This window comes from Mytilus californianus, unplaced genomic scaffold (genome assembly GCF_021869535.1).
Source record: "Mytilus californianus isolate M0D057914Y unplaced genomic scaffold, xbMytCali1.0.p SCAF_4, whole genome shotgun sequence".
NCBI classification, from domain to species: domain Eukaryota; kingdom Metazoa; phylum Mollusca; class Bivalvia; order Mytilida; family Mytilidae; genus Mytilus; species Mytilus californianus.
In genome coordinates this window covers 82,937,072-82,949,634 of record NW_026262690.1, presented here as the reverse complement: position 1 = coordinate 82,949,634, position 12,563 = coordinate 82,937,072, and the positions used below count along the sequence as shown (strand labels likewise).

The 12,563-nt window shown below is 33.5% G+C and overlaps 1 long non-coding RNA gene across 1 annotated transcript; it reads left to right on the top strand.

Moving 5' to 3' along the window:
• Positions 1–3,318: 3,318 nt before the first annotated feature.
• Positions 3,319–7,830, top strand: LOC127738719 (uncharacterized). Its single transcript, XR_008000148.1, has 3 exons — positions 3,319–3,383; positions 7,387–7,463; positions 7,813–7,830. It is a non-coding gene; the product is annotated as an uncharacterized LOC127738719 (long non-coding RNA).
• Positions 7,831–12,563: the final 4,733 nt, after the last annotated feature.

Sequence of the window (12,563 nt, the reverse complement as noted above, 5' to 3'; positions counted from 1 at the left end):
AACATATCCTGATCCATGTAGTCAAAGGAATGATGAATAAGAGATAAAACTCTCTGTACTTTATTAACAATAGTACTAATATGTTTTTCAAACTTTAAATTTGACTCGAAAGTTACTCCAAGATCCTTTTCTTCATTCACCTTAGATAACGCAATAAAATTTTCTGTATCATCCAACATGGTATAACGATATTGTTGATCATTGTCAGGATTAATATGTAATACTTTACATTTAGCATGCATTAAATTTCAATTTCCACGTATTTGACCATTCACATAAACTGTCCAAATTTTCCTGTAACTTACAGCGCTCATTATCTGACGAGACTTTAGAATATACTTTACAATCATCGGCAAAAATTTTCACTATGCCCTCTACTACATCAGGAAGGTCATTTATAAATGTTAAAAAAAGAACTGGTCCTAGAACACTCCCCTGAGGTACACCACTCACAACATCTGACCATGCTGAAGTTGTATTATTTATACGAACACATTGCTTACGCCTGGATAGAAAACTTTTTATCCAATCTAAAATGCATCCCTTTATTCCAAGTTTTTCAAGTTTCAAAAATAAGCTCTGATGAGGCACGGTATCAAATGCCTTGGAAAAATCAAGGTAAACTGAGTCCAGTGGAAAACCATTATCAATTAATTCTGACCACTCATCCAAAACCTCCAGGAGTTGAGTAACACATGATCTACCTGGTCGGAAGCCATATTGACTACTTGTAAAAAGATTGTTCATGAGAATATACTTCATAATATTGTCTCTAATAATGGATTCACAGATCTTACATACTACGGATGTTAAACTAACAGGTCTGTAATTACCAGGGCTCAGCTTCTTCCCTTTCTTAAATATTGGTGACACTATGGCATTTTTCCAATCATCTGGAACTTTACCCTCTTTGATAGACTTATCAAAAATTTTAAACAAGGGATAACAAATTGCATGTCTTACTTCATATAAAACTTTCGGATGTAGACCATCAGGTCCTGCAGATTTATCGGTCTTTTAATTTATTAAGTTTCTTTAGCACATCTTCCTGACAAATATTAATATCATCCAAAAAATTGTTTGACTCTGAATTAGTATCATAATCTTTCAAGTCATCTGTATGAGTAAACACACTAGTAAAAAACTGATTTAAAACTTCAACATTTGTACATTCGTTACGATCCTTCACATATTTTGCATATGACAAGTTACTTCTTGAATATTTATATTTTTTCCATGATTTACGTTTCTTGACAATTGCAGATTTAGTAGCTCTATCCATCCACAACGGTGGGCTTATAAATTTACGGTCAGTCTTTTTCTTAGGAATAAATCTATCAATATTTTCTGACATAACAGAAGAGAAACTTTTCCACATTTCATCAACGTTTATTTTACTTAGCAAAACATCCCAGTCAATGTTGTTTAGACTCTCATTAAAAAGCTCATAATTTCCTCTAAAATATGAAAAACGATCGCCAGGAGTTTTCTCATTATTCAAATAACAACAAAAATCAAAATTTATCATGCAATGGTCACTCTTCCCCACTGGTGAATCAGTTTGTATTGAGTCTTTGGCTATCATATTTTCTTCATTTGTAAAAACCAGGTCAAGTAAATTAGCATTTTGACCAGTACGAAAACGTGTTGGTGTACATATATGTTGAAAGAGAAAATTGTTCTGCATAAACTCATAAAATTTAAAAGGATCTGTGTTAATACCACTTGATACTTCATTATCAACCCACTTGATCTCAGGAAAATTAAAGTCTCCCCTAATTAAATAATGGCTATACTTTAAATTACAAGCTTGACATATCAAATCGTTCAATTTCTTATTATTTGATGGTACAGACGACGGACTCCTATAAATACATCCTAATAAAAGTTTATCAGTTCCTTCCAACTTAACTTCACACCACACTGATTCATTAAAACCAGATTCAGATAAAATGTCAACTTTAAAAGCTGTCAAAGACTTATGAATGTAAATAACTATTTTACAAGCCTTTTATGTATTGACTTTAGGTGGAACTTGTTTCATAATACCTTTTAATCAGTTCTTTTACATGTCTCTTTCATTCGGACCCATAATTAATTGTCTGAATAATGTTGACAGAGACATTATCTTTCAAAAAATTATGTATACAATGTATGTGTCTTTTGCTAATTCTAGATTTATCATTTACAGTATGAATTTTAAAAAATAAGAAGATGTTGTGTGATTGCCAATGGCACAACTCTCCACCAAAGACCAAACACCACCGAACACCACTGCACTCCGCCGAATACCACCGAACACATTAAAATACCATCTAACTGTCTAACACTCCTAAATGTATTGTTTTCATCTTTATTTATATATTTTACTTACCTTCTGAACGAGGATGAATATGTTTATACATATATGTACATAAATTAATAAGAAATGAAAATAAATGAATTAAGAGAACCAAAAAGGACAGTCTTGCAGGGCTGTAGTCAGAACAGTACACTTTCAAGTCTTTAACATTTTTTTAAATATAATTATTGTGATAATTTCACATTAAATAAAATGTTTTAACTTATTTGAACAATTTATTTCTAATAATTGAAAAGTAAAGACCATAATACAGACAATGTAAATCCGGAAAAAATATTGCTGGATCCGGAAGCGTTTTTTTTTTAAATTTTGATTCTCAACTTTAACATCACTAATGCACATAAAAATGTGAAAACATGAGAATGGGATTAAATTTTATGTAATTTAATCGATTTTATTGTTTTATTGTGTAACATAACTGTTTTTCTTAAGGGTTAGTGGTCTTTTCGGGTGTTCGGTGGTGTTTGGTAGTGTGCGGTGGTGTTCGGTGGTGAAAAGACCGACCCACGTCACAGTACTCAAATTGCACAGAGTACCCAATTTGCACCCATTTAGCAAAAAAAAAAAAAAGCTGCAGAAATCTTAGTTTTTCTTAAAGGTCAAACAATTTGTATTTTTTGTAATTTGCATTTATGTACATCTTTTCAACATTGCTTAATGAGAAATAATTATGCAATATATGTCATATATGTACATTGTTGGAAAATATCAGATTTATCTGTACGAGCTTTAGAAACAGAAAGAAAAGCGAGTACAAATACATTTTATATTTCTGACAATGTACATATACAGTTTTTATCCTGCAATTAACACGCGGCCCTTGAAGCTTTAGTTGTTGAAATCAAAATCATTTTCTTTGATTTTTCAAAGAAAAGAACACAGTTTAAACAAGGATCGCAAAGAGGATCCAAAAATGATTGCATGATAAAACAAAACGTCAGTTGTTCCATTTTTACGAAGTGAAGTTAAGCATGGGTGTAATTTAGGTACTCCTCATTACAGAATCTTTTGTCGTTTAGAGGTAGGTTCAAACCTGTTTTTCTATGATTCAGTTTGGATGCAAAATTAAAGGAGTAGGTCCAGTAAGACCCCTTTTTGGCCCCAAAATATAGCAGTTTTACAAAATTGTTAAAATGTAAACTTTTAGCTATTTATTGGAAAGAAGAATACTTCTGTTACATAAATATGGGCTGTTTTTGACAATACAATGCACATGTATCGGGTACTAGCATCATTAAGTCATGCTAAATTACTGAAATCTTCACAATTTTAGCATTTGAGTTAATTTTTAGACGGTTTTCGTCTTAAATGGAAGAGGCCGCATTCGTGTTCATTCTTAATATTTAAATGTAAGTTGTATTTGATGATAATACATATCATATATAAAGATCGAGGATGAACACGAATGCGGCCACTTTCATTTTTGACAAAAACCATCTGAAAAGTGACATATTATGGCATAATTGATAGATTTTTAATATTTAAGCCTGAATTTGAGCGTCTTTAGTGACTAAATCGGCCCAAATCTTTCAGATAAACTAATTAAATCTACTAAAGTAGACACTTGAGTGTTTAAAAAGTGTCCAAAATATTTCATCAGATGAACCTGAAATTTGAGGCCAAAATCGGCCCTTACCGGACCTACTCCTTTGTGGAACTATATAGTAAGTAAGGATACATCTACCAAATAACCATAGATTTGAAACTTTTGTCTGTTTCTTGAATAAATTTAGGTGAAAAAAATTTAGAATAGGTGCAATTTGGGTACCCACATACTATAGGTCACCGTACAGCCCTCTACAAATTATGAGCAAAGCCCAAACCACACAGTAAGCTGTAATAGGCCCAAAAATGACAACTGTAAACATGGTAAAGTAATTGAAACGAGTAAACAAACAGCCTGATTTATGTACTTAAAAATAAATGAAAAACAAATATCGTATACAGCAATAAACATCAACCACAAAAGACCGGTTCCTGACTTGGGACAGGCACATACCATGAGAATGTAGTGGGGTTGAACATAAGAACAAACTATAGAAATTAGTTGAAAAGGGACTAACTCATCAGATCGATATAAAGCACAAAAACATTAAGAAAAACACAAAAGACACTAAGAACAGATCTAAGAGAACTCACAGTTACTGAAAGCTAGTTCAAAGCCCATAACAACTAATAAAAAAGTCATGTATCTAAGACTAGACAGGTTCATCATAACCTTTCATCAAATATGGCCTTATTTTTACACATTTTACTCTGAAAAACCTGTTCACCTGGAAAAGTTTTAAAGCATGGATGACCTAGATCTTTGTACAGTCAGGATATATGCTGTGAATATCATGTCTGATATTTGGAACCCCAAAAAAAGAAGACTAAACCATCATTCATGAAAGAGTTGGAACCTTAAGTTTCTTAAGATTAAAAAACATTATATTTGGAAACTCAGAAAATTAAAAAAAAACATATATTATAAATAGCAATGCTAAAAGTTTGACTACCAGGTTGATGATACCCCCTGGACATGTCAGCGTATATGTGTTCGGCTTAACAGAAGTTCCCCTGAAAACTTTGTTAAAAAAATGCCATATAATATCTATTCCTGTTGGTACAAATATTCTATACCCTTTGTTCCAGTGGATCTTGTATTATGAAGGAACTTCTATTTCATGACCGAGACAATACATGATAAGTTTTCACAGCCACAGGCCTGAACCTCATTTTTATGCCCCCGCCATAGCGGAGGGGGCATTAAGTTTTACCCTTGTCTGTCTGTACGTACGTCCGTCCTACGTACATCCCAAAATTGGTTTCCGTTCTCTAACTTTAGTTTGCCTCAACCAAATGTTATGAAACTTATACACAATGCTTATAACCACAAAACACAGATCAAGTTTGAATTTTTGTGGCGTCACTTATACAATTCTAGAGTTATGCCCCTTTACAAATGGAAAAACTGCTGAATTTTTCGTTTCCGTTCTCTAACTTTAGTTTGCCTCAACCAAATGTTATGAAACTTATACAAAATGCTTATTTCCACAAAACACAGATCAATTTTGAATTTTGGTGGCATCACTTATACTGTTCTAGAGTTATGCCCCTTTACAAATGGAAAAATTGCTGAATTTTTCGTTTCCGTTCTCTAACTTTAGTTTGCCTCAACCAATTGATATGAACTTATACACAATGCTAATTACCACAAAACACAGATCAAATTTGAATTTTGGTGGCATCACTTTTACTGTTCTAGAGTTATGCCCCATTACAAATGGAAAAATTGCTGAAAATTCGTTTCTGGGCAACATGAACCCCATTAAAACTGAATGTGATCTCATGTGCTCAAGAAGGGTAAGCAAGGCATCAAGCTCGTTTTTTTTACCTTTTTTTAAGGGTGCTTATATTAATACCCTCAATAATCATGTTTATTTTAATAAAAATATGATCTCTGTATTATTTAATAGAATAGCTGTACGTTTTTGTTGTATTGTATTCATTTTGTATATCAAATAAATACAAAAATAAACATAATAGATATAAGAAGATGTGGTATGAGTGCCAATGAGACAACTCTCCATCCAAGTCAAAATTTATAAAAGTAAACCATTATAGGTCACAGTACAGTCTTCAACACGGAGCCTTGGTTTGCCTCAACCAAATGTTACGAAACTTATGCACAATGCTTAATACCACAAAACACAGATCAAGTTCGAATTTTGGTGGCGTCACTTTTACTGTTTTAGAATTATGCCCCTTTACAAATGGAAAAATTGCTGAATTTTTCGTTTCCATTCTCTAACTTTAGTTTGCCCCAATGAAATGTTGTGAAACTTATAAACAATGATTATTCCACAAAACTCAGATCAAGTACAAAATAGTGTCATTTTACAGTTCTTGAGTTATGTCCCTTTACAATGTAATATGCAAGCGGGGGCATCTTCTGTGTCCCATGGACACATTCCTTATTTATTTGAACATTATATTAAATAATAAACATATTAAAGATACCGGGGTAAAAAATTTGTATGCCAGATGCACGTTTCATCTTCAAAAGACCTTCAGTGACGCTCAAATTATAAAAGTTAAAAAGGCCAAATTAAGTATGAAGTTGAAGTGCATTGAGACAAATGTAGATTCTTAGTATTGGCATGTAGTATAAATTTTACAATTCTGGCCTGGTGGGCCTTTGGCCAAATGTGAAGACTGTTAAACAGTAGTACATTGTAGTACCAATCCACTCCACTGGTATTAAATCAAAGTAAAAGATGTAGTTTTGCTGCATTTAACACAAATTTTGATTAACCTTTATCAGGAACACTCATAGCCAAACATGAAGTTGTATAATTTACATAGACCAGCAACATTTTGTATATTTATAGACTGGAGATTCAAAATGCTTTTAATTACTGTCAGTAGCATGAAAATCTAGTTGATGAAAAATTTGTTTTATGTGAAGATAATAAAACTAATGGTTTGACTGGAAATTAATACTGTAATGATTTAGTGTGTATGTTTTGATCCTCATTGTACAGTTTTTATCAAAAGAAACTCAGCTCTTGACTGCCAAGATACCGATAAATTACATGTAGAAATAAGATAAGAATCAGACAAAGCCTTAATGGAGGGGTGATAGGAGGAGGTGTCATCCTGAATTCCTGAAAAAATAAAACATTTTTTCACAGGTCCCCAAAAATTAATCATAAATTCACAAGTACCGATAAGTGTAAATCCCAAATTTCCAATCCTAAATTCCTGCAAAAAATAAAGACCCAATCCCAAGTCCTGAAAAAGGGCCTTCTGCCCCTCTTTAGGAGAAATGCATAATTATCATTTGAATTAGTGATGTGATTTTCCTTGTATGAGAACTGGTCTAGTTTTGATGCATTATTATTGATTGCAGTAGTTGCTTACATTAATTTTATGTCATCTGGTCTCTTGTGGATAGTTGTCTCATATTCAATTATACCACATCTCCTTATATTTATATTGATGAGTCTGCACACAGTATATTTTTTTTTTCTTTATTTCAGCCACAGAATGCTACAGAACTTTTGCCAGAAGATTTCCCAAAAATTGTTTAATGTTGCAAGAAATACTTTACCAACTGGTAAGTATTTAAAATCCAGTCGATTTGTTGATTATATGAATTATTTACTACTTTTAACCTTACAAACTTTTTTTTATGAGACATTATACCAGTACAACACACGAATAAGCAGCTTTTTGATAAAAGAAATCATTCCAACTGACAAATGAAGGAGGATTGCTTCAAAATCATACACAATTCTTTCAATATACCTATCATATTTTATTTCTTAATAAAAATTTTTTTTGTGTTTGAAATTAAATCAAAGGGACCACTTTCAAAATATCTCTTAAATGTTTCGGGTTTAACCAGCAATACTTACAATAGGACAGTAGTATTTGTTATACATGTCAAGCTGGTGCATTTTCAGAATATGTTACCAGTCAAGTGAATAATCTGGTTCCAAGACTGAGGAACTACAATCCATTAATTCCTTTTTTCCTTTCCAGAATATGTTACCAGTCAAGCAAACAATCTGGTTCCAAGTCTGAGGAACTTCAATCCATTTACTTGCTCTGTCATAAACAGATCCATGGCATCTCTTGCCCAAATGCACAGAAAAGGACCAGTGATACGAAAGAGGAAAAATCATTCTGTTCAATTAGATGGAAACCCTTTCAAACGAGCTGTTGTTCTTAAAGCCATTATAAAAAAGCCTAAAAAACCAAACTCTGCCAATAGAAAATGTGTTCGTGTTAGAATGAGTAATGGTAAAGAAGCAACAGCTTATGTACCAGGTGAAGGGCACAATTTACAAGAACATAGTGTAGTATTAGTTGGAGGAGGTCGCTTACAGGATGTACCTGGTGTTAAACTTCGCTGTGTGCGTGGAAAATATGACTTAGCCCATGTTAAGAAAAACAAATGAGATTAAAAATTAAAATTATGATAAATTTGAAAAAAGTAGAAAGTGTTTTTGTTTGCATTCATGTGAGAATTATTTTATAGGTTATGTTACATACCAAAACTTTAATTTTTGCCTCATTAATTTATTTTATTCATCCCCAGCTACACTGTGGCAGAGGACATGGTAAAGGAGAGGGGAAAGATACCAAAGGGATATTCAAACTCAGTCCAAAACAAAATGACAATACCATGGCAAAAAACGACAAATGACGTAAAGACAAACTTAACACTACACAAAACACAACATAGAAAACTATAGACTGAGCAACACCAAAAACCAGGGGTGATCTCTGATGCTCTTGAAGGGTAAGCACAGATCCTGCTCCATGTTTGGCACCCGTCTAATTCGATAGGTCACATGCAAGGAAAAGAGCATGGGATTTTGGTTACAACAGTTGGAAGATATCAGTGAAACAGATATTCCATAATGGTCAACAAACTTGTGATGGCGTTAGTTGAATTTTCAAAAGTATTATTTCAACTGCACCACTTTGAATTTTTGGTTTAATAGCTTCCTTGTAAGCAGGAACCCTCTATCAAGGAAATAAAAGTCTCCTTCTGTATGTCAGTAACACAGTACTCCTGTGATCATGTTTGTGTTTGCCCAAAAGCTTTAATATGATAGGATTGTTTGTCGTCATGTGTAATTCACCATTTGATTTAACAATGTTTGTTGGAATTATGGGACTTTGACCATTTTGCTGTATAATGGCACCTTGTAAACTCTATTCTCCGAGACCACGCCAAAAAGCTTTCATAATGGTGAGATTGATCATTATTCTTATGTGTTGTTGGCCATACAATATTGCCATGTGGATTTGATCATTTTTACAACAGTTCTTGGACTTGGACTGTTTTTTGGTCTTTTGGTCTTTTGTAGCATAATAGCACCTTATGAATACAACTCCTCAGAGATAATGTCGATAAACTTTCTTACTTATTGGGATTGTTTGTCAGTATGTGTTGTCAACAACTTTTCAGTGACTGTTTGACCAAAAAGTTTCTTGTTTAGATTGCTTTTAAACATTAAATGATTTTATTACCTGTTGTATCATATTGACACTTTCTGAACACTCATAATTACAAAAGCTCCAAACTGAGATCATAATCTGAGCTGTTGTTTTTAGTCTACTCTTGACTATAAGGGAGCTACCATTTGATTTTTATGGGGGGCTAGGATGAAAAATTTTGTCCTGCATTTTTTTTTAGTTGTAATCTCTGTCCTGCCTTTTTATTTTCACTCTATTCGGTCCTGCCTTTTTTTTTTTTTAGTTTATCCTGACTTTTTTTTACATAAATTGTCATCCTGCCTTTTTTTATTTGCAAAGTGTCTCATCCTGCCTTTTTTTTTACTCAAAACTCCTGTCCTGCCTATTTTTTTCAAATTTCATCCTAGCCCCCCCATAAAAATCAAATGGTAGCTCCCTAAACTTATAAAGGTGTATTTAAGGTGGCACTTATGGTGTAACATATGTAGCAATCTTTTTTTTATTTTTGTATTATTGCTTTTATAATACAAAAGCCAAAACAATTGGTTTTCATGCAAAATGCACACAAAAACATTTTTGAAAAAAAATATATTTCGACATTTTTTATGTCCACTAACTTTCCCTGTTTAATGATAAGCACAGGGGAGTTTTTGTACATGAAAAACTGACTTGAACTAGCTGTCAGTAACTGCGAGTACTCTCAGATCTGTACTTTGTGTCTTTTTTGTTGTTAGGGATGTATAAATACTCTGCCATGTACGGTCTGTGTTTTTGTAAGTTTTTCTGCTTTGTATAGATCTGATGTGTTAAGCCATTTTCAACTGATTTTTAGCTCACCTGACCTGAAAGGTCAAGTGAGCTTTTCTCATCACTTTGCGTCCGTCGTCCGTCGTCCTGCGTCCGTCGTCCGGCGTCCGTCGTCCGTCGTCCGTCGTCCGTAAACTTTTACAAAAATCTTCTCCTCTGAAACTACTGGGCCAAATTTAACCAAACTTGGCCACAATCATCATTGGGGTATCTAGTTTTAAAAATGTGTGGCGTGACCCGGTCAACCAACCAAGATGGCCGCCACGGCTAAAAATAGAACATAGGGGTAAAATGCAGTTTTTAGCTTATAACTCAAAAACCAAAGCATTAAGAGCAAATCTGACATGGGGTAAAATTGTTCATCAGGTCAAGATCTATCTGCCCTGAAATTTTCAGATGAATCGGACAACCCGTTATTGGGTTGCTGCCCCTGAATTGGTAATTTTAAGGAAATTTTGCTGTTTTTGGTTATTATCTTGAATATTATTATAGATAGAGATAAACTGTAAACAGCAATAATGTTCAGCAAAGTAAGATTAACAAATAAGTCAACATGACTGAAATGGTCAGTTGACCCCTTTAGGAGTTATTGCCCTTTATAGTCAATTTTTAACAATTTTTCGTAAATCTTAGTAATCTTTTACAAAAATCTTCTCCTCTGAAACTCCGTGGCCAAATTAAACCAAACTTGGCCACAATCATCATTTGGTTATCTAGTTTTAAAAATGTGTGGCGTGACCTGGTCAACCAACCAAGATGGCCGCCACGGCTAAAAATAGAACATAGGGGTAAAATTCAGTTTTTGGCTTTTAACTCAAAAACCAAAGCATTTAAAGCAAATCTGACATGAAGTAAAATTGTTTATCAGGTCAAGATCTATCTGCCCTGAAATTTTCAGATGAATCGGACAACCCGTTATTGGGTTGCTGCCCCTGAATTGGTAATTTTAAGGAAATTTTGCTGTTTTTGGTTATTATCTTGAATATTATTATAGATAGAGATAAACTGTAAACAGCAATAATGTTCAGCAAAGTAAGATTTACAAATAAGTCAATATAACCGAAATGGTCAGTTGACCCCTTTAGGAGTAATTGCCCTTTATAGTCAATTTTTAACCATTTTTGTAAATCTTAGTAATCTTTTATAAAAATCTTCTCCTCTGAAACAACTGGGCCAAATTAAACCAAACTTGGCCACAATCATCATTTGGTTATCTAGTTTTGAAAATGTGTGGCGTGACCTGGTCAACCAACCAAGATGGCCGCCACGGCTAAAAATAGAACATAGGGGTAAAATTCAGTTTTTGGCTTTTAACTCAAAAACCAAAGCATTCAAAGCAAATCTGACATGAAGTAAAATTGTTTATCAGGTCAAGATCTATCTGCCCTGAAATTTTCAGATGAATCGGACAACCCATTGTTGGGTTGCTGCCCCTGAATTGGTAATTTTAAGGTGATTTTGCTGTTTTTGGTTATTATCTTGAATATTATTATAGATAGAGATAAACTGTAAAAAACAATAAATGTCGGCAAAGTAAGATCTACAAATAAGTCAACATGACCGAAATTGTCAGTTGACCCCTTTAGGAGTTATTGCCCTTTATAGTCAATTTTTAACCATTTTTTCGTAAATCTTAGTAATCTTTTACAAAAATCTTCTCCTCTGAAACTACTGGGCCAAGTTAATTATAGATAGAGATAATTGTAAGCAGGAAAAATGTTCAGTAAATTAAGATGTACAAACACATCACCATCACCAAAACACAATTTTGTCATGAATCCATCTGCGTCCTTTGTTTAATATTCACATAGACCAAGGTGAGCGACACAGGCTCTTTAGAGCCTCTAGTTATAATTTGTTTGTATGTTGTGCTGTCCCAGGTAAGGGGAGGGTTGAGCGCTCACAAACATGTTTAACCCCACCCCATTTTTTATGTGCCTGTCCCAAGTCAGGAGTCTGTAGTTCAGTGGTTGTTGTTGGTTCATAACTGTCATACTTGTTTTTCGTAAATTGTTTCGTTATAAATTAGGCAGTTAGTTTTCTCCATTGAATTGTTTCAAATTTTTCATAACAGGGCCTTTTATAGTTGACTATACAGTATGGGTTTTCATCATTGTTGAAGGCTATACGGTTCCCTTTAATTGCTTACATCAACTTCATTTGAACTTGGGTGGATAGTTGTCTTATTGGCAATCATACCACATCTCCTTATTTTTATATTAACCCCACCACATTTTGTGGCTTTACCTTTTACCAAGTCCAACTATCTGGACCATGTGTTGTTTGTTGTATGTATTTGAAAACAATATGTGGTATGATTGCCAATGAGACAACTGTTTATCTTAGACCAAAGGACAAGGATGTAAACAGCAATTGGGCAATGTACAGCCTTCATCAATGTGCAAAATACATACCAATA